Genomic DNA, 23,682 nt, shown 5'->3' on the forward strand with positions numbered 1-23,682 from the left:
CCACACCTGGCTAATTTTTTGTATTTTTAGTAGAGACGGGGTTTCACCATGTTAGCCAGGATGGTCTCGATCTCCTGACCTCGTGATCCGCCCGCCTCGGCCTCCCAAAGTGCTGGGATTACAGGCATGAGCCACCGCGCCCGGCCCCAGATTTTTCTATCCACTAACATAGATGCCATTTCTAATCTTCCTTGCAGCTAGGTTGTGCTGCATGCCTTGAATTCTGACCAGGGGGCTATGAATGGAAGGTACACACACCACTTCCAACCTATCTCATTAAAACATCACCCTGGCCTCTCTGCAGATATTGAGGATCCAACAGGGGACTCCAAGGCCCTGGGGGTAGAGAAGCATCAAGGTGGGAAGTTCTTGGGGCCTGAATCACCCCATAAAGGGTCTCCCACCAAGTGAAAACATCTGTATTGGATCTCCTATGTGTAAGAAGTAAACATTTACTGTGTTAAGCCAATGAGATTTGGAGGTGTCTTTGTGACAACAACTAGTAAACTTACTAAACATAGAGGGGGAAAGTACAAAAATTATTAATATCAGGGAAAACAAAAAATTTTACAAGAAAAAATTGTAATCTTAGTATACTATACAAAATAGATGTGAATAAAGCAAGTACAAATGATTGATTCAGCCAAAATTTCTGCTATAATTTATGGGGTGGATGAGGGAAAAAGGAAAGAGAGAAGACAGAGAGATGAAGAGAAAGTCTGTTTTGCAGGAAGAGAAAATATAACAGATTTAAATACTTATCTTCCTAAGTTGGAAATCAAAAGATATATCAACAATGAAAAAGCCCAGAAATAGCATGCTATTTAGAAATATGGAGATAAATACCAGAGCAAACACCTTAAAGAGTAGGAAGAGGAAATCAAGGGTGGAATCAGAGGCTGTGATTTTTTTTCATTATAAGCTTTGTAGAACTATTTGTTAAAGCTCTGCATGACATAACTTTGATAAAAATCAAAATGAAATAAAAGAAAACAAAGTGAAACCTGACAAACGACTTCAAAGTAAAAGCCATTGAAATTGGAGAAAAGCAGTGGGCTGCAGTCCCCTAAAAACCAAGAAGGGAGTATATTTGGAGAAGCAGATGGTTATGGGAATGAAATGTTATTGAGATGTTAACCAAGATGAAAACTGAAAAGTGCTCATTGAATTGAGTGACAGTCATTGGTGACCTCAGTGAGGGAAGCTTTAGTGGAGTAGCAGGGGTGGGAGCAAGGAGGTGAGAAAACGAAGGAGTATATTTGAAACTGCTTTGGAAAGAGCTGCACTTTATGTACATAATGTAATTTAGATTATTGATTTTCTAAAACTCATGAGCCGTTTCTGCATATGAACCTCACACTGATGTGTATAAAGGGAAAAGAAGATAAATGAGCTTGCTTAACATTACATGAATCTTCTACCATACTTCTGGAACACAGGCTCAAAGGGGCTTGTGCAGTCCTGAATGCTTAACCAAGAACCTTGAGAGCAAAACCACCTGGAAATCTGGGTTTGAATGGTCACAAGACTTCAGGGATGAAGCTTCACTGGGTATTCCCATCTAGTGATTATTTCTTTCATTTTCTACTCAAGTGAAGGGAAGATGGAGCCACTTAGAATGCATCATCCTTAACAAATAAAATATGATTAGATACCAAAACATATCATCCACCTTCACAGTAATTAGTCTTTATGCGTATTAGCTCTGATTGCTTTTCATAGTAAAAAAGATTTTCTAATCACTTTCTAAATTTTACACACACATCAGAAGAACAGAAACTCAGGGGAATCCCTGCTTAACATGGAAAAAAAGAAAATTAAAAATTCAAAAGTAAGAAGAAGGTTTGCATATACTCACAAGGGAGAAAATAGAACATAAGCTATCTCATTATTATTATAAAATATGTTGCATTTCTGTGGGTTTATAACTCATAATTAAGGGCTACACTTTTTTTTCATATAAAATAGCTCTACTTCCCATTCTCAAGAACAGAAAATGTACAAAGGACTTTTTTTTTTTTTTTTTTTTAAATTGACAAAGTCTCAGTGTGTTGTCCAGACTGGTCTTGAACTGGCTTCAAGTGATCCTCCTGCCTCTGCTTCCCAAAGTGCTGGGATTATAAGTGTGAGCCATCATGCCCAGCCAGTACAAAGAATTTTTAAAAAGAAAGGAGAATGCAAGTTTCAGTTAGCAAGAACAGGAACATAATCTCTGGTTTAAAAGGTAGACTCTCAAGAAGAGAGAGCCTTATGCAAATGAGTTTGCAGAAGAAAGGCTATTTTGGAAACATAACTGGCATCTGAATGTCTGTCTCTCCAGGTGGCCTGTTCCCTTGACATAAATCTACTTGCTTTGAGTAACTTGTCTTTTCATAGATAGCCTGAGAATTACTGTCTTTGGAAAAAGCCCTACATTAGATATTCCCCTGGGATAAGTTCTCCATAAAATTTAGTGCAATCTGATTGAGCACACACTATGTGTTAGGAACGGTAAAAGGCACCTTACATACTTACTTCTATTGAATTAGCCCAACAACCTAATGAGATAGGTGCCACCAGGCTCATTTTTCAGAGTTCACATTACTTTACCAAGGTCAAAGTATTTGTAAGTGGTAGAATCATAGAATCAGGATTCAAAACCAGGCCCCGCAGCTCTTAAGTTGGGACTTGGAAACTTCGTGGGACAGAGTGTCCTTACTCCTGGGCTATCCCATTTGGTGTGTCTCTAATCCCCATTAGAAGCAGCAGCTACTAACAACTAAACTCATCTGTTTTCCTTTTCTCCACTCCACTCCACTCAAACATATTTCTATATACCTTAAAACACTTTCTTTTATAAAAAGTTTAATATCAGGATATCCCTTCAGCCACTGCCTCATTGGAGGTCCCATGTGATCTTCCATAAATGTGATCTCTCCTGTGTGTGTGTGTGTGTGTGTGTGTGTGTGAGAGAGAGAGAGAGAGAGAGAGAGAAAGAGAGAGAGAGAGAGGCAGAGACAGACAGAGAGAGAAAGAGAGAGAGAATATCTACAGATGTAGGAGGTGTAGTAGATTTAGACACACACATATTTATATACAGAGAACTTGTGATGTCCAGCTCTTGCCTGCTTAACATTGTCTTTATACATATGCTGTAGATTAGCAGTTCCCAACCTTTTTGGTGTCAGGGACCGGTTTCCTGGAAGACAGGTTTTCCACAGCCATTGGGTTGGGGGAGGTGGAAGGGGCTGGCTTGGGATGAAACTGTTCCACCTCAGATCATCAGGCATTAGATTCTGATGAGGAACGCTCAGCCTAGATCCCTCACATGCTCAGTTCACAATAAGGTTCACACTCCTATGAGAATCTAATGCCGCTGGCCAATCTGAAAGGAGGTGAGCTTAGGAGGTAATGCTGATCACCTCCTGCTGTGCCGTCCAGTTCCAACAGGCCACTGACCAGTACTGGTCCATGGGCCAGGGGTTGGGGACCCCTGCTATAGATTACCAGCCCCCTCAAGTCCCTGAGCTAATGAGAAGAGCCTCTTATTCTTCTTCCCAGAGCTCTCTCTGGTTGGCACACTCCCTGTACACCATCTTGCCTTCTGCTCACCTTTTCCTCCTCTGTTCTCTACCTCTAGACACAATGCACTCAAGACCTGGCATGTCTGCTACCTTGCTTAGCACCTTGCAGAGAATCTGTCCATGCAACTCTTGCCTTTCTGCCCCAGAGTTTGGGAGGGAGCCTGAAGCTAAGGAGGAAATACCGGAGTGCTCTCCGGAGCAAATAAGAATCATTTTTTGGTCTCATCTCTCTCTCTCTCTCTCTTTTTTTTTTTTTTTGGAGACAGGGTCTCATTCTGTCACCCAGGCTGGAGTGCAGTGTCGCGATTGTTCACTGCAGCCTCGACTCCCCAGGCTCAAGCGATCCTCCTGCCTCAGCCTCCCAAGTAGCTGGGATTACAGGCATGCGCCACCACACCAGGCTAATGTTTGTATTTTTTGTAGAGACCGGGTTTCATCATGTTGTCCAGGTTGGTCTTGAACTCCTGAGCTCAGGTAATCTGCCTGCCTTGCCCTCTTAACGTGCTGGGATTATAAGCGTGAGACACCACATCTGGTTTCATCTCATTCTTTAATTTCAGCAGTACTGAAGCTCAGTCTTGAACCCTAGTCAGCTTTGCTGGGGCTCCACCCATCAACACAGTCTTATGAGGCCTCTTTCTCTCACATTGTGAATTTAATTCCAGTATCCTCCATGCCACCTACTGGGTCCTGCTTTATCTTTGATGGATCCTTCTTGAGCTAATGTGCTGTAGTCCAACTGCCTTTGATTTTTCCACTATCCTAAAATTTGCCCCTACCACTAGATGAACATCTTGGATAGCAAAGCAAATTTGATATTAACATTAGTAGTTAATGTTTAATGAGCTTCTGTTCTAAGCATTTTACATCTATTATCTTAAAGTCCATACAACCCTATGTGGTAGGCTCTATTACTATCCCAATTATTTCATATTTTAATAATTATAATTACCCTAATATTTTATATTAATTTATTTAATCATTTGACAAATATTTGTTGAACACCTACTGTTTGAGGCATTGGGGAGACAGCAGTGAACAAACCATATAAAGTTCCTACTCTCATGGAGATTACCATTTAGTAATGGGATATAGACAGTTAACAAATAAACATGTATATATCATATGGAGTGCCAGAAAGTACAAAGAGAGGAGATGGAGCCTGCTGGGGGAACAGGTGATGTCTTATTTAGGAGAGTTGGGGAACCCTCCCTCTCTAATAAGGTGACATCTGAGCAGAACTTTGAAGGAAGTGAGTTAGGATTGTAAATATTTAAAGAGGGTTCAAGGCAGAGGGAAGAGCTTCCTTGGTTTGTTCCAGGAATAGCAAGATGGCAGTGTGGCTGGAGTAGAACGAGTCCAAGGGATAAAGGGAGGAGTTGAGGTTACAGAAGTAGGAGGGGTCATCTGTTAGGGTCTTGTAGGTCACGGTGAGGATTTGGGGTTTGACTCTGAGTGAGATGATAAGTCATTGGGAAGAAAAAAAGAAAGTCAATGGGGCTGTTGGAGTAGGAGCCTTAGGATTAGAAAGAACACGCTAGATGTTCTGAAGAGTAGGGACTGTTAGGGGACAAGGGTAGGAAAGGAGGGACCATATGGGAGGTTACTGTAATAGTCCAGGTAAGAGAGGGTGGGGACTAGGGTGGTGGACATAGGAGTGTTTGGAAGTGGTCAGATGGGAGATGTATTTGTAAGGCTGATCCAATAGGATTTAGCTGGCATCATGGATGTGGGATGTGGCTCATGCCTGTAATCCTAGCGCTTTGGGAGGCCAAGGCAGTCGGATTGCCTGAGGTCAGGAGTCTGAGCAGCCTGGGCAACATGGTGAAACCCCGTCTCTACTAAAATACGAAAAATTAGCCAGGCATGGCGGTGTGCACCTCTAATCCCAGCTACTCAGGAGGCTGAGACAGGAGAATCACTTGAACCCAGGAGGTGGAGGTTGCAGTGAGCCGAGATCTTGCCACTGCACTCCAGCCTGGGTGACAGAGCGAGACTCCATCTCATAAAAAAAAAAAAAAAAAAAAAAAAAAAAAGAGAAAGATGCATCAAGAATGACTCCAAGAGGCTTTTGGTGGAAGGAAATTTCCTTTTACTGAGTTGTGGGAGACTGGGTGAAGACTAAATTTAGGTAGGGGTTGGGAGGAATTGGAAATAAAGAGTTTAATTTGGGGCATGTTAACTTTGACATGTAGGTGGAATTGCTGAGTAGGCAGCTGGATATATGAGTCTGGAACCAAGACACAGAGTTTACATAACTTACCTAAGGTCACACAGCTAGTAGTAGAAGGGTGAGATATGAACCTAGGCCATCTAGTCATTGTGGTCTTGCTCTTAACTATTAACCACATCCTGCATCAGAACCCTCCATCTTCCTTTATGAAATGTTTTTGTGTTGTTGGGGACACTTCTTATGGGTCAGCCCTGTATTTTACCCCATTCCTGTAGTCCACGTGGTCTCAGTTTTCCTGCTTCTCATTGTGGGTTTACTGTTGAGATCAGTTTACCTTCTAAAAATGAGTAGGATGCTCTAATAATGGCTATATGCTGGAAAGAAAAAATTGTTACAGAAAAATGAAAATATCTCTTCTTCTACTCTTAGACCCTGGCTCAATTTGGCAGATCTGCAATAAGTACAATGAAGAAACAAAGGAATCTCTTAGGAAGTCACTGACTGACATTGACACCTTCCTTCTTCATTGCCTTAAAATTCTGTGTAATTGTATTTCTTCAATCCTGTTTTATTTGGGCTGAAATATGTAGTATAGAAGACAATAGTATTCATAAGAAATATTAAGAACAGTGATCATGCTGTTTGGGGAGATAACCTTAGTGCTTACTTTTATGCCATATATCCACTGTGATAAAAATACTGTGAACAGTGCTGTTACTAGCATATAACTATTCATACAGAAGATATTTAATAAACGAGTGACTCTTTCTTATGCTTTCCTATAACAGTGCTTAAAACTCAATTTTCCTGGAGCTATTTTATCAAAGAACAGAACACTAGAGTGGGCAGAGACTTTAGAGTTCTTCCAGCCCAGGACCTACATACATATTGTAGATGAGAAAACTGAGGGCAGTTGGTGGCCAGGCTGGGAGAAGAGCCCAGACTCCCTAAGCCATAGCCCCACTATGCTGAGGGGAATATAGACTGTCTTTTGATTATTAGCTGGGCCTGCTGCTGGCCAGGCTTTGTTTCATGAATTCCTCTGTCTATTCCTTCACCAGGCTTAATGGCACTTCTGGATGTTCTCACCACCTCCACGCTGCTGAAACCTGGCCACACTCCCAAGCTGTGGCTTGTTTTGCAGCTGTTTCAAATGGGGACGCCATACTGAGAAGTAATACCTCTGAGCTGCCTTGTGCTTTTTCTCTGACCCGATCATGTGGACATCCACCCTGGGTGTCCCAATCTGTGTAGTTTCAACGACCTGCTCTCCCAATCCATCCAGCTCATTATGTCCTAAGCATTCAGAGGCTCAGCTTCGTTTCAGTCCATCAAGAGTTTATGTTCTATGAGAGAGTTTGAGATGAACTTCATCCCTATTACGCTCACTGTGAAAAAGTGCCAGTGGAAATAAAAGAGCTCATACATCTAAATGATTTAAATTAAAGTAAAATAAAATTTTCCGTTCTTTTGAATTAGGCCATTAAAACTATAGCTTAGTCTAAGTACAGTATTAATGAGCAATATCGCAGGAGAGTATTAATTTTGCATTTCTTGACATAAAAATTTAAAACATGCAATTTTAGCTTTGCTTTAGGTAATATTTTGTATTCCCTTGACTTTTATTTGGAAACCCCAGAAATCAGGGTAAAAATGGGATAGTTCAAAATCAGATGCACTGAACTCATATGTAAGTACATGCTACCCTCTCATCTCCATGTTATATTGCAGACTTAAACCAGATATAGGATCATGTGGCATTTCATACCATCAAAGCATTAGTGGTAAAGGTTTATGTGAAATAGACCCTTAGACCTGTTGGTTTAATATATTCTGCATTTCTACCTTTAATAAAAGGATGTTCTAATAAAGATAGGCAAGGGTACAAAGATCGGGACCCCTAGTGGTTAGATGGATAGCTTATTTGCAGCCCAATGCTAATGGGGTAGTGATGTTGAGGCAATATGCCATCCATGCAGCTGGGGCCGCTCTTCTTGTCTTAAGTCATGTGTAAGCTTCAGGATCTAGGCTCTGCAGAAGTCGGAGAATCCCTGAGACTGTGGGAAGACTGTAGGTTACTCATTGGTGCAGGCACTTTCAGAAGTCTCATAGTTTTCCTTTGGCTTTAGACACTACAAATCGCATCAAATCAGAGGTGTAGAATTATACGCCAGAGGGCTTTTCAGCCACCAGAGCAACCCTGTCCAGCAATTGCTATCTTGGAACAATTGGCCATGTCCTTAATCAGGCAATCCAATTAGCCACACACAAATTATGAAGTCGATGTACCTAAAGCAATTTGTCTGCAAAAAATTTAAAACCTCCCTTAAGAATTTGCAATCAAGGAAAACCCTTTTCTCCTTCATTTTTTTTAATTGAAAGTTGGACACAGGACAGAATAAGGCAAACATTTCCAACGTTGAGTGTTGCCTAAGAGACTCTAAAGTATCAGCCAAAATTTTGTTTGAGTAAGTTGTGAGTGAGAGAGGAACACAGAGGGTAAGATTGGTGGTTTAATTGCATCATGTTCCTTAACAAGAGATGGCAAATATTGTATTTGATAAAAAAGACGATGTCTTATTTCCATTGTTATCTAGTCATGCAATGAAAGATTGCTTGTCATAGCCTGCAGCACTGTCAGTCACCCTCATTTTCCTGATCTTTGCAGCACTCAGCTTCTCTGAGAGTAAAAGAATAACTAGGAAGAAGCCTGCATGGCAGAGCATTTGTGCTTTCTTAGTTTTCCATTTAGTCCATGCACAATAACCATTTGTGTATTGTTCTTGACCAGGCACAAATCACCTTGTATTTAAAGATGTCTAAGAATTCTCAGGCCGGGCATGGTGGCTCATGCCTGTAATCCCAACACTTTGGGAGGCTGAGGCGGGCGGATCACGAGGTCAGGAGTTTGAGATCAGCCTGGCCAACATGGTGAAACCTCGTCTCTACTAAAAATATAAAAATTAGCTGGGCATAGTGGTGCACGTCTTTAATCCCAGCTACTGAGGAGGCTGAGGCAGGAGAATTGCTTGAACCCAGGAGACAGAGGTTGCAGTGAGCAGAGATCGCACCACTGCACTCCAGCCTGGGCAACAAGAGCGAGACTCTGTCTCGCAAAAAAGAATTATCTTGTACTCCAACTCTTTAATAAAAAGGAAATCTGCTGCCTGTCTTACAGGGTTTTCTTGCTAGATATAGTTTTAGAGATGGAAGAGAGTTCCTAGAGTCAAATCCAAACTTCATTTCACACATGAAGATTCTGTGGCTCAGGAGGTAAAATGATGTGGTTAAGATTATACACCCGGTCATTAGAAGACTAGGGATTAAGTTTCAGGGTGCCTGACTCCATGGCCTGTGCTTTAATACTGCTGTGAACCAAACTGGACAGGAAACTTGGTCAGGGATGAGGGCACAACTTCCAGGAGCCTGTATTTATAGTCACCTGTGCATAGAAATGAAAACATTTCTATTTATGTCTTCCTTATGTTGAGCATTCATAGATCCTCAACAACAAAACCCTTATGAGAACTTTGGAATTTATTTTATAGTCAGATAAAGCATATAAATATGAGATTTTTTATAGGTTAGACCCAGACTAATCAAGTTCAGCATTCTCTGTCTCTGTGGAATACACCACAAATCACCACAGCTCCTCTTAATCATTTATGAATCTCTTATACATAGATTTTTTGAAATTAACTTTACTCTTGCTATATAAAGTATAACTGTCTTTTGCTGTACCTAAATATGCCCCTTGCAAATTCAGTCTGTGTCTCCTAGTACCCTAGAATTTAAGGCACATATCAGTTTTCAACTTATTCACTACCACATTTACAGATTGAAGGTCCTCATATTTAAGTCTTTATGCAGTGGCCTCTCATTGCCAAATCGGCGTGACTGTCCTATTCTGAGTTATTTCTAGCTCCACTTTTCAAAGGCTGGGGAAAGTAAAACCAAGTGAAATGATGGCTTTTCCAAGTTCTGCTGAAAGTCACTGGCAAAGCCAAGAGCGAAGGCTTCTGATCCTCAATTAATTTCCAACTCCTAGTCACAAATGTCCTATTGTAAAAAATGTCCTTTTTGTTTGCTGGGCAATTTGCTAGTAAAGGAATCCAAGACAAAAATCCAAATGTCAATAACCTCAGTATTCAATGGCAGAGGTACAACTTCTGATGTGAATGGAAATTCATTTTGGGATATGGTGGTAGACTATCAAAGCATGATTGAAAGGGGAATGTTTTTACTGATGTTGAAAGCCAGTGCGCTCACTTAATGATTGAGCAGGAAAATTCAAGAAGAGAGTGAAGACATCAGATCACTATTTTTCTATTGTTCAGGGTAGTGTCTTTGGTATGCAGTCGTTGAAAGCCCTCCATTTTATGTGAGGAAATATTTTTTTTATTTCCCTCAATGTCTTAATATTGCTGCTGCTTCTCTCCGGGTTGAGGAGGCTGTATATTCTACCAAATGAAATGTTGAGTGGAGATGAGAAAGGAAAAATTAAAAAAATTTAAAAAAGCAGTGTTGTTGCTGACAGGGATATTTTAAAAATCAACACAGTTTCATATGTATTTATTAAGTGCCTACTATGTGCCAGTTACCAAGCTTGGCTCTGGGGAAATAGAATGAGTAAAACGCAGATGCCACCTATGTTAGGTAGGATATTTGGTCACAAGTGGTCAAAAACCGACATAAACTGGCTTGAGCAAAAACTCAGTTAAGTGGTTCACATAACGTAAAAATTCAGGCCATTGCTTGACCAGAGTTCAAACAATGTCACCAGGTCTCAACTTGTCTTTTCCATCTCTTAGCTCTGTCTTCTAACATGTCCACTCTATTTCAAAGGAAGGATTGTGTGTTGCAAGATGTCTTCATTGATCCAGCACATCCCACAGGGAAGGTGCAGAATTTCATGGTACCTTATCAGCAAACACCGGGTCACATTCCCATACTGGGGGATGAAATGCTTTGATTTATTTTTTTCTAGCTCCATCCAAACTCTATGGGCCCTACAGGAGGAAGTTGTTCTTCAGAAGAAAATTAGGATACCATTACCATGGGATGAAAGGATGTTGAACAACCAATTTCTGTTCTACTTTCCTTGAAGAGCATATGTTCTAGTGGAGATCAGTTAGTTATCATTTCCACTGCCCTCCTCCTGGGAAACTGTGAAGCATACAGGAGAGCAAAAAGGCTTATGGTAGCCAGGCATGGTGGCTCACGCCTGTAATCCCTGCACCTTGGGAGGCTGAGGCAGGCAGATCACCTGAGGTCAGGAGTTCGAGACTAGCCTGACCAACATGGAGAAACCCTGTCTCTACTAAAAATACAAAATTAGCTGGGCGTGGTTGTGGCTGCCTGTAATCCCAGCTAGTTGGGAGCCTGAGGCAGGAGAATCGCTTGAACCTGGGAGGTGGATGTTGCGGTGAGCTGAGATAGTACCACTGCATTCCAGCCTGGGCAATAAAAGTGAAACTCTGTCTCAAAAAAAAGAAAAAAAAGGGTTATGGTTATTAACAATTTAGAAAGATCCATCAGCAGATTGTCATCTGCTGACTGGAGACTCCCCCAAAGTGGACACACACACAAGATTGTGACGATCTTATATTTGTTTTAATCATCCCACCAAAATTAGCATTGTGTCCATTGAGTAATCATTGCTTTGTCCCTATGTATACAAACATTTCTTTTCCTGCCATCTTTCACCTCCCTGACTTCTCATTTCTTCAAAAATATTCACATTTTATACTTTCCTCTGAACTTCTGCCTCTCCTTCCCATTCAGGTTTTAGTCATATTGCATACCTAAATTTTGCAGAGCAGAATTTTCAACAAATTAGAGTGCATTGTTTGTTCCCTTGTTTTAATTCTTGGGAACATTTTGGGAGACAGGCTACACAAAAGACCTGATGTGCCTCAAAGCTGTAATATATTATCAGGTTTGAAATGCTAATAAGAGTCTATGGAAAGAACAGTTAGTTTAAAAGAAATAGTGAGCTTAAGTAGAAAAAAAAGCAAATTTTGAAGAGATGTGAAAGGTATTCCCAAAAAAAGGGTTACAGTTTAATAATACTGGGACAGTCCATTATGGAAAAGAAAGAAGTATTTAAGATTCAGCTGGGGAGGCTATAGACTCAATGTTATTTCCAATAATAAGAAACCCCATAGGGTTGTTAAACTAGCCTTGTAGAAGAGTGTCAGTGGCCTGGAGAACAATAGCAAGCACAGATGTGTGAAATGCATACACAGCTCACCACAGCAAGGCATCCAAAGTGGGTCACGGCACTGGAACCATTATTAAACATGTTAGGGGGTAGATTGGAACTCATTTTGGGGTTAACATAAACTTTTTTTTTGACCATCTTACTACTGTGGGGTGCCTTATAGACCTTGGCAGCAAGTTTTAATGTGTGGCTCATTAGAAGAAATGGAATGTTGGGATTTACTGGATAATACTTGAGAGAAATCTCTCCTGGGGAAACTTTGTGCTTTGCCCAGAAAGACAGTTCTTTGATAAGAATAAAAATAATAACTTGTTCCAGCACCTTCCTCCAGGACAATAATATTATCTTGATTTAAGTCATGCCTTTTTCTTTGTAGGAGCTCAAACTGAGTTTTATGTGGAACATTACTTCTGTTTATCATCACAAATTCCCTTTGAGGAAAGTAAGGGGTAGATATTACTATTCCTATTTTAAAGTTGGGGAAACAGAAGCTCAGAGAAGGACAAATAAATCCCACTGCTTTAATATGCAGGTGATAGCTTAGTGCAAGTCCAAATATCTGTCATTAATCTAAAGAAGCTAAACCAGCTCCCCAAAGCTATATGATAATTCTTTTTCTTTCTCTCTCTCTCTCTCTCTCTTTTTTTTTTTTTAGAGACAGGGTCTTCCTCTGTCACCCAGACTGGAATGCAGTGGCATGATCCTAGCTCACTGCAGCCTCGAATTCCTGAGCTCAAAAGATCCTCCCGCATCAACTTCCCAAAGTTCTGGGATTACAGGTGTGAACCACCACAGCTGACCTGTATAATCATCCTTAAGAGATTGCGCTCTAGTTCATAGGAGGCTTGAGAACCATCTCCTGCTTTGGAGGCCATGCAAGAGAAATCTGAGCTATCTTTCAGTGTTGGATATGATGAGTTCGTGTCTAGTTTCCCAGCTGCGCATCTGCGGTTTTGGTCTGATTTGCAGGTTGGTTCCTTCTTTTTACCCAAGTGGGAGTATGTGCCCCAGTTTGGACTTTACCTTAGAACTCCAAACTCTTAGCTCTCTGATTTTTCATTTTTAAAATTAAGGAATAGGAGGGTTACCTCCTATTTGCTCCCACTCCCTTCTCTCAACTCTCAGGGAGCCTTGTTGCCCTACTCTGTGATGCACCCACTGAAGATTTACCAGCCCCAGGTGTGAGTCAAATTGAAAACCATTCTCCCAGAACTAGGCCCACACCCTGTATGGCCTGACAGTCTTAGCAGAATCCCCTGCGGACCAAGCACACAACTGATGATTGCTATTAGGTCCCAAAGACACAACCAACAGAGTCCAATGCATCAGCAGTTCTCAATCTTGGTTGCTCTTGAGAATCACCTGTGGAGCTTAAGAAATATATTGAGGCCTAGGCCCTGTTCTCCAGTAATTGTAATTTAACTGGTCTGAGGTAAGGCTGAGGCCTTAGCAGTTTTGTAAATGCTCTCTAGGGTTGAGAGCCATGGACCTAAGTCCTGAATGTGATAGTCTGTATCTGTGCCATCACGAACAGTCCGTCATCCTTTGTAAGTGCAAGGGAACATAATGAAATATAGAGCATTGTGGAGCTGGTCCTATGCAATGCACTCCACATACATTCTTTTATTGATTCTCATGATAACTCTGTGGGATGGTTACTTTTATGATCTTCATCTTTCAGATGAGGAAACCGAAGCATAGACAGGTTGAGCAAATTGCCTAAGATCACACCTCTAGAAGTGACCAAAAGTGACTCTTTGGCTCCAAAACTGAGGTATGTCAGCGCTTACACTACAAAGTATTCGCAGCCACGTAAGCTCTGTGTCTCTAAGTTACAACTTTTGTTGCTTCTGGTATTCTCAATTCGATAGTTGTAATCTCTCCAAGTCCAGGCAGAAACAGCAAGAAGACACTAAGGCAAGGAAAACACTTAGGGAAAAATATTTTTTTATCTGCATTATGGAAGCCAAGCTATACATGCCTCCAGCCTATCTCTAAAGAGGAACAGAGAGAACACAACTCACTGACACTGTAAGTCCTCTTCTCCAGTGCAGCCTTTCACAGTCCACTCCCAGTTTCAGGTCCTTCCCCAACCATAACTCACATGGTGAGAAATGGAAACCTTCATAGGAACAAATTCAATCTCCAAGACTGCATAGGATATTAGTTTCTGAGTTTTAATGTTTCTGTGGCATGCAGTACCTACTCAGAGCATCAAAAAGTGTAAAGGTGGACCCTGGCTTTCACTAGCACCCTGACCCCAAGGATATCTTTATTGTCCCATTTGACGGATAGGCAAGTGCAAGATGACAGTGGGCTAGGTTATTGCCTGATAAAGAACAAGTAAGGGGAAGAATTCTTAACCCAAGAGCTTTGAATCCATCTTCCTGCTAAACTGTTCCCTAGTCAATGTCAGATGAGTGTATGCTGGGAAGTCCAGGGATGGGGAAACCTTAAGATCATCTCTGTAAGGTACCTCCACCAACATTTGCGTATGACACTTAGTTGAATTGGAAATCAGGCTTCCAGGAAAAAGTGTAGCCTGACACTAAGAGTTGAAAGAGAGGGAGAGGGAGGGGATGGCCAGGGCACTAGGGCAGTTTATGGACTAATTATATTTAAATAAATATTTTTATTTTAATTTTTTAAACGTAGCATGGCCTCTTTCTTCTCCTGAAATACTGACCAATACTTTCCCCTGTCTCCCACTCCTAATAGTTTTCCCCACTCCTAGCCCCAATGCCAAAATTTAGGATCCCAGGACATCCCCATTTTCTACAGCAGAAGAGCAGCTTTGTAACTAAGTAATGCTAACTCAGTAGGCTCAAAATACATGTAATCAGAAATGGACAGGTCTTACTGTCAAGGTTAGGGCAATCAAGTGTCCTGATTTGCCCCATTCTGTCAGTTTTACGATGGAAAATCTTGCTCCCGGGCAACATTTCTGTTCAGGGAAAACTGGGAGGGGTTGTTGTCACCCTGTAATATCAAGCTCCCTAATATTATGGTTAGACTCCATAGCAGGAGAGAATACTTGCTGCAGTTTATTCATAAATATTTGCAGCTTCCTTTTCTAGTTGTTATACAAATGCTCATTGAAACTTGCTCTGATCCCAGAGGGGCTCCGGGGGTCGGGCCCTTCTGGCACATCTATGAATTAGGTGAGGAGAGAATGATTTTCTACAGCCAGTTTTGAGTCAGGGCTAATTTTCAAAATAGCCCATTCTCCTGCCTCCTGAGACATTTATGTAGCCGTCTGGTTTTCATGAATGCATTTGTGTTACCCAAGAGTGTAAACAGCCGTTAGTTCTCAGTGAACATGAGTTGTGAAAAACCTTGCATTGCGACTGCAGGAGACTGTGCTGCTATTCCAACTCTTCCTAATGTAATGCGGAAATTATTGTTGATATTTAGTGACAAGGTCTTTCCCGGGGAAGAATAAAGATCAGAAATCCCACTTTCCTCCTCAGCATCTTGCTTTCCTTTCCTTCCAAAATATGTAATTCCACAAAGGTAATTTTTAAAAATCTCTCTTCTGAGGCAAAATGGCATTATTATATTTAAGAGTCAAAATGTAACCCATTGAAATCTGCTATTTTCTGCTCAGAGAAAAAAAATATGGGTTAACCTAGAATTTATATTTGCATTTTAATAAAAATTTGGGTTTAGCCAGGCACGGGGGCTCATGCCTATAATCCCAGCACTTTGGGAGGCCAAGGCAGGCGGATCACTTGAGGTCAGGAGTTCGAGACCAGTCTGGCCAACATAGTGAGACTCCCATCTCTACTAAAACACAAAAATTAGCTGGGCATGGTGGTACGCACCTGTAATCCCAGCTACGTGTGAGGCTGAGGCAGGAGAATCGCTTGAACCTGGGAGGCGGAGGTTGCAGTGAGCTGAGATCACGCCACTGTACTCCAGCCTGGGCAACAGAGTGAGACTCCATCTCAAAAAAAAAAAAAATGGGTTTATAAAGATCAATACTATTAAAGATAATTACTGAACATATTTCATTTTAATATAAATTTTTTCATTCATGGCTAATTTCCTCTTTCTTGTTTTGGGGGTAAGGTGTAATCAGCATTTAATACTCACTCTTTCTTATGGGACTAGACTAAAGCAACATTTTTAAAAAAGACCGTTACTGTTTCTACAACTTCATCCTCGATGTTCGAGTTACTCATATTTAGTGTTGCTGAATGTTAAAAACAGATGTAAGAGCACTAAACATAAAGTTAAGGGTACAGGATGCAGAGGGGTGGTACAGTTGAGTCATTTGAATAAGAGTCATTGAGCACTTACTGGGTACAATGTTCTGAGCTTGGGCTGCTCAAGATTATAGAGCTTGGAAAAATGTGTGTTCTTCCATGTTTACCGAATGCAGGAATAGCAATGATGCACCACCTAGGCTTTTGAGTGAAAGCCAATTTTGTTGTTGTTGTTGTGAAGTGATTTTATGTTTAGAATCTTATATTTTACTGTTAGGCACATTTAAAAATTAAGTCCCTTAAAATGGTTCCCTACTGTGAAAATTGGCTGGGACTAAGATACCCAGTTGAAGAACACAGCAGATTCAGGGCACAGAGACAGTGCTGGCGTGCCACTTGATTCTGGCTCACCTCCGATTAGGCAATTAGTCGCACATTATTTGAGGACCCAATTTGCTTTTACATTTTAAAGTTGTAAAATGCAAAATGATTTTTTTCACTTCTTAATTATGAGTAATAAAAATTTAAGGGAATATAAAGTTTAACTTGTCTGTTAATTGAGGGGAAAAAGCCATGCTAAATCAGTCAAGAACAGAATGGTCACTGAAGAAACTCAGAAGAAACTGCCTGTGAGGATCCCGTTTGCTATTTTAATTAGCATCTGTCAATTAGAAGCAAATGACAGCAGGGAAGGAATCCTGATTAATAAAATCATCATCCCAATTTGAAAGAGAAGGTCAAATAGAACACAATGTCCCATTTGACATCGTTTTGAGGGTCTTATACACCTACATTTCTGGAATCCTCTTTTAGAGCTCATGAGACCAGTCTGTTAATCTGACCACTCAATTAACTCTGGGTATAATTAACTGCCTGCACGCCCCTGACTGGTACTAAAGCTCACTGTCAGCAAGATTAGCATCTGGCTCACGTGAGGAGGGTGACATGGTTTCCTCTCTTGCATAGTGACTGAGGGATAGGAAGGAGGGGAGGTTATGAGTCCCTCCCTGATTCCCATGTCTCTAGAACACGGCTGTTCCTCTATGAATTTGTCCAGAGCATGCAGGGGACCTATGAGAATATTAACTGGTTTGTGAACAAATTTCACAGTGCAATAGGACCAATTTCAGCAACTAGTTTGGCAGCGAAACTATTCTAAGTCATAAAAGAAAGGCTTCTAAGCATAAGTGACATTTAGTCACTGAGAAGCAGCCAACCTAGTTTCCAACCCCTCCTGTGAAATTAGTAAGCAGGGCATCTGTCTACATCTTAACAAACAAGGTGCAGATGCCAATCAGCGCTCAGCAGGGCTCTGTCAAATGCCGGCTGGTAAGCCGCTGCTTCCAAGGCCCTCCTTTCTCCAGGCTCAGCACAAAGTAGAATCTCAATTTGCTGGCCAAATTTAAATTTTATCGATCCAAACTTTTGCTGTTGAAGCAATGCTCTGGCTAGAGGACTTGATTTCAATGACAGTGGATTATGACAATAGCCTCAGCCTACCTCTCACACACTCCCTGCCAGACCTCCCCATCACATACAACTTTTTCTTTTCTTTCTTTTTTTTTTTTTAAATTTTACTTTAAGTTCTGGGATACATGTGCAGAATGTGCAGGTGTGTTACATAGGTATACATGTGCCATGGTGGTTTGCTGCTCCCATCAACCCATCATCTAGGTTTTAAGCTTCACATCATTAGGTATTTGTCCTAATGCTCTCCCTCCCCTTGCCCCCCACCCCCCAACAGGCCCCAGTGTGTGTTGTTCCCCTCCCTATATCCATATGTTCTCATTGTTCAACTCCCACTTATGAGTGAGAACATGAGGTGTTTGTTTTTCTGTTCCTACACATACACCTTTTTCTAAGAAGGTCATGGGGAGCAAGGAGGCTCACCAGCTGGAAAATAACATTAAAACAGGAACCATGTGGAAATATCCAGATGAGTGATGAACCTAAGAAATCTGTTTTGAAATGTGAAGATAGAATTTACTCTAGTAGTAACTGGTGGGAGAAATTGACATCATTTCTGAAAACTTCACAAATTCCAAGAGCTCAGTTGACTCGGGAAGCCTGGTGGAGCTAAGTCTAGAAGTAAGGGTATGAAAACCTAAGAAAGAAAACTGTTCTTTTCTAAAAATTTTCTCATAAGTATAGCAAAGTCTATTAGACTAATTTTTAAAAAAGTGGCAAAATTCACGTGACTGGTCCTCATCTTGGTTCCAAGCTTGCCAGCCACGGAACTCTGTGCTACTGCTTTCTACCCTGTAAAATAGTGGTGACACTAATAGTACCTACTCCATAAGCTTGCCAAGAGGACTCCATGGGGCAATACACATGAACCACTGAGCACAGTGCCTAGCTCATAGTAAGCACTCTATAAATGTTAGCTATTACAGTATTTCAATCTGGGACACATGAAACCTTGTAAGGCCTGAAACCTAAAATTCAACGCATAAGGTGATGGTTGCACGACTCTGTGAATATATGGAAAACCATTGAAATTATTCATTCTAAATGGGTGGAATTGTATGGTATGTGAATTATATCTTAATAAACATGTTACAGGGGAAAAAAGCAGAGAAAGAGCTTTTCCTATTTCCTTCCTTCCTTCCTTCCTCCCTTTCTTCCTTGCCATCTCTTTCTTTCTCTCTTTCTCTCTTTCTTTCTCCTTCCTTCCTTCCTTCCTTCCTTCCTTCCTTCCTTCCTTCCTTCCTTCCTTTCTTTCTTTCTTTCTTTCTTTCTTTCTTTCTTTCTTTCTTTCTTTCTTTCTTTCTTTCTTTCTTTCTTTCCTTCTTTCCTTCTTTCTTTCTTTTTGACAGAGCTTCCCTGTGTCATCCCAGCTGGAGTGCAGTGGTGCCATCTTGGCTCACTGCAACGTCCTCCTCTTGGGCTCAAGTGATTCTCGTGCCTCAGCCTCCAGAGTAGCTGGAACTACAGGTGTGCCTCACCACACCTGGTTAATTTTTTTGTATCTTTAGTAGAGATTGGGTTTTGCCATGTTGGCCAGGCTGGTCTGGAGCTCTTGGCCTCAAGTGACCCACCTGCCTCAGCCTCCCAAAATGCTGGGATTACAGCCGTGAGCCACCAGGCATGGCCGGTTTTTCCTTTTTCTGATAAGAATTTTCTTCTTTGTCTGATATGAATGTAGTACAATATGAATGACAGAGTTCTATTTCTTTACAGAGCAAATGTAGTTTTCCTAAATCTGAACTTTAGTGTTTCCTTCAGATGTGAGGGATACCCCAGATTGAAATATTTTGAACAACTAGGGTTTGAATTTGTGGAAATGAACAAATAAAGAAAGAATGGAATTGCAGAAATAAATAAGAGGGAGAGAGAGAAGAAGAGAGAGAGAACAGTCTATTAATTTGTAGCTTGCTATACAGCAAGGGACCATCACTTGCATTTTGGTAGAGAGACTCACAGGCAGTCAGGGGAATGGAAAAGCTTTACAGTGAAAAAAGGGGCTTTAGGTATTGATGGAATTCAGGACATGCTACCCCAAAATATGGCACCTTGGCATTTGAGGGAACAGCAGAAGGAGGTCATGGGACCTAGGAGGGCCACTCTCACCTTCCTTTCATCCTTCTCCCGTGAAACAAGTCATAGGACCCTAATTCAAGAGGGATCCTCCCCATACCTGGAAGAAAGAAACTTCCTTATCTCTGAAGACACAGGGACACAGAGAAGAACCTGAACAAACAGGCCTTGCTAAGTCCCCCGACTCACCCCCTGCAGTGTATTACCATTAGAACAAACCCCTTTGTCCAATCATGCTTCTCTGTGACTATTCAAGTCTTCATCAAACCTAAGCATAAAAATACACATTTATTTGTTTCTTTGGGTTTTTATCTCTTTGTGAAGACTTTTGTGTCATATAAAACTTATATTAAATGAACTTGTATGGTTTTCTGTCTTTAATCTGTCTTTTGTTAAAAGAATCTCAGCCATGAACCTAGCAATTTGGAGGAAAAGATATTTCTTTCCCCTGGGGCAGGGGTCCTCAATCTCTGGACCACAGATAGGTGGTAGTCTGTGGCCTGTTAGGAATTGGGCCGCGCAACAGGGAGTGAGCAGCGGGCGAGCAAGAGTGAGCAAAGCTTCACTGTATTTAAAGTTGCTCCCCATGGCTTGCATTACCATCTGAGCCCTGCCTACTGCCAGATCAGTGGCAGCATTAGATTCTCATAGGAGCGTGAACTTTATTGTGAACTGTGCATGTGAGGGATCTAGGTTGTGCGCTCCTTATGAGAATCTAATGCCTGATGATCTGTCACTGTCTCCCATCACCCCCAGATGGGGCTTCCCAGATAGTTGCAGGAAAAGAAGCTCAGAGCTCCCACTGATTCTATATTCTGGTGAGTTGTATAATTATTTCATTCTGTATTACAACGTAATAATATTAGAAATAAAGTGCACAATAAATGTAATGTGCTTAAATCATCCAGAAACCATCTTCCCACCCCCAGTGTGTGGAAAAATTGTCTTCCATGAAACTGGTCCCTGGTGCCAAAAAGGTTGGGAACCACTGCCCTAGGGTATGTTCTGATTGGAGGTCATTAGCATAGGGATGCAGGAGGCTGGCTAGCTAGAAGCACAAAATTTTATGTTATTTGGTATGGAGATAATATTTGGCTTTCTCTGGTTGATCCTGAGTTGGAAGCAGAGGGAACCAAAAATAGGGCAGCTGGCAGTCAATGTGCCAGTCTTGATTTTTCTGGGCCAACTGTTGCGGAGATTAGGATTTCCCTTCCTGAAATGATGTCTGCAGAGGTTATGGGTCAGAGTTCTATTGGCATAGATGGTCTGGCTACTGTCCATTTATGTATTTGGTCTCTCAAAAACAGATCCCAGGCCACGTGCGGTGGCTCATGCCTGTAATCCCAGCACTTTGGGAGGCAGAGGCAGGTGGATCACCTGAGGTCAGGAGTTCGAGACCAGCCTGACCAACATGGTGAAAACTCATCTCTATTAAAAATACAAAAATTAGCCAGGCATGGTGGCGGGTGCCTTTAATCCCAGCTTCTTGGGAGGCTGAGGCAGGAGAATCACTTGAACCCGGGACACAGAGGTTGCAATGAGCCAAGATCATGCCATTGCACTACAGCCTGGGTGACAGAGCAAGAGTCCATCTCAAAAATAAATAAATAAATAAATAAACAAAAAAACCAGATCCCATATTTGGCTAAGGATTCCTACTAAATAAGGATGAAATGTCTTAGCTTAATTCTTTAACTATAACAGCTTTCTATAGTTCTCAAGAATAATAAGAGTTAATAAGGGTATTGATAGAGGAGGAGAATAGAACAAAAAAAGAGAGAGATACATTTTAAAATCTAAGTGGTAATGGAAGGTTTTAAAGCCTGTCAGCTGCTCTGCCAGGCTGAGTGGCACAGGCTTTTCTCATTTGACTTCAAATTGAAGGTGGCCTCAATTCACCTTTTTCCCTCTCCCTTTTGGACTGCATGGCTTATGCCCACAGGAACGTCCAGAAGCTTAAGCCAGGAAATGGACGTAATGGTGTTTGAGGATGTGGCTATGAAATTTACTTAGAAGAAGTAGGCTTTCCTGGCTCCTGCTCAAAGGAGCCCCTACAGAGATGTGATGCTGGAAAAATGCTGTAGGAATCTGGCCTCAGTAGATTGTGAGATTCAACTTAAAACCCATGAGTCAGTTGTTCATCAGGATATTCATGAAGAAAAAAATTCCAATGAACAGAAAGTAGTAAGAATAACAAGGAATAACTCCTGGTTCTCCATTTTAGGAGAAAACTGGGAATATCATGTCATTAAAATTCAGCACAGAACAAGGAGAGACATTTGAGAAGTCATATGTAGATAGCATCTATAAAAGTAATGCATGTAATGAGTGTGGAAAAAACTTCAGGCATTTTCCAAACCTTAGTGTGCTGAAGAGAACCCCTGTTGGGGTCAAAGCCTATAAAAGTGTATGTGGAAAAGCCTTTATGGATCATTCCTCCCTTAAGAATCATGTCAGATCTCACCTGCACACAAACTCTATCATTGTAAGGAATGTGGACAAGCCTGCTGTTGTTGCTCATATTTAAGGATTTCTCTAAGTAGTCATGATGGAGATAAATGCTATAAATGCAAGGAATGCTGGGAATCCTACTGTTGCCCCGATCTTTTAGGGCAAATGTCAGAGATCACATTGGAAAAGTGCAACATATATGTAAATAAAGAATATGGGGAAGGCTTTAGTCATTTTTCATATGTGGCAGGCAGACTCTAAGATATCCCCCAAGGATCTCTGCTTCCTGGTATTTACATCGTTGGGTAATTGCCCTCCCTTGAGTTTTGGCTGGCCTAATAATTTGCCTGTAACCAGTAGAATATGGCAAAGGTGATAGGATTTCACTTTCATTATTTGGCTGCATAAGATTGTGACTTCCATCTTGCTAGCAGACTTTCTCTGATGCTGGCTTTGATGAAGTAAGCTTCCATGTTGGAGAGGTCCATTTGGCAAGCAACTGAAGGTGGCCTCTAGCCAACAGCTATCAAGGAACTAAGGTTCTCAGTCCACCTATCTGCAAGGAACTAAATCCTGCCAACAACCATGTGAGTTTACAAGCAGATTCTTCCTTGGTTGAGCTTGCAGATGAGACCCCAGCCCTGTGATATCTTGAGGCAGGCTTTGAGAGGCCATGAAGCAGAGGACCCAATAAGTCACACTCAGACTCTTGACCCACAGAAACTGTGAGATAATAAACGTATGTTGTTTTAAGCTGATAAGTGTGTGGTCATTTGCTATGTGACAATAGGTAACTAATACATAGTCCTTTCACAACAATTAAGGCTTCACAGTGGAGAGAAGGCTTATGAATGTAAAAATTGTAGAAAGATCCTTAATGAGTTTTTAAAATTTACAAGTGAGAACATACAATGGAGACAAACTGTCAAGATTTAAGGAATATGACCAAGATTTTGTTGTACTATATACCTTAAGACATGTGAGAATTCACACTAGAGAAAACACACGAGGGAGAGCCTTCACTAATTGCTTATTTGTTATTGTACATGTGAGAGGTCACACTGTAGATAAATTATGTGACCGTAGAGTTGGAATTTATCCATAAGTCATTTTCAAATCTTAGGTAACATGTGAGATCTCAGGCTATGGAGAGACCCTATAAATACGCAAAACATAGGAAAGTCTTTAGTTGCCCATTATTCCTAGGACATATAGAGAACTCTGCTAGAGAGAAAGCCTTCATGCACAGCATTTCACTTATTGTGTGCAAGAAAATGCCAAGAGAAAAATCTCATAACATAAAATCTTTTTAGACTACAAATATGGTGCAGTATATAATGCTCAGGTGAGGGGTACACCAAAATCTCACAAATTACCACTAAAAAACTTACTCATGTACACTTTGGGAGGCTGAGATGGGGGGATCATGAGGTCGAGAGATTGAGACCATCCTGGCCAACATGGTGAAATCCCATCTTTACTAAAAATACAAAAATTAGCTTGGTGTGGTGGCACGTGCCTGTAGTC

The sequence above is a fragment of the Pan paniscus genome, chromosome 13 (assembly GCF_029289425.2).
Source record: "Pan paniscus chromosome 13, NHGRI_mPanPan1-v2.0_pri, whole genome shotgun sequence".
NCBI lineage: Eukaryota > Metazoa > Chordata > Mammalia > Primates > Hominidae > Pan > Pan paniscus.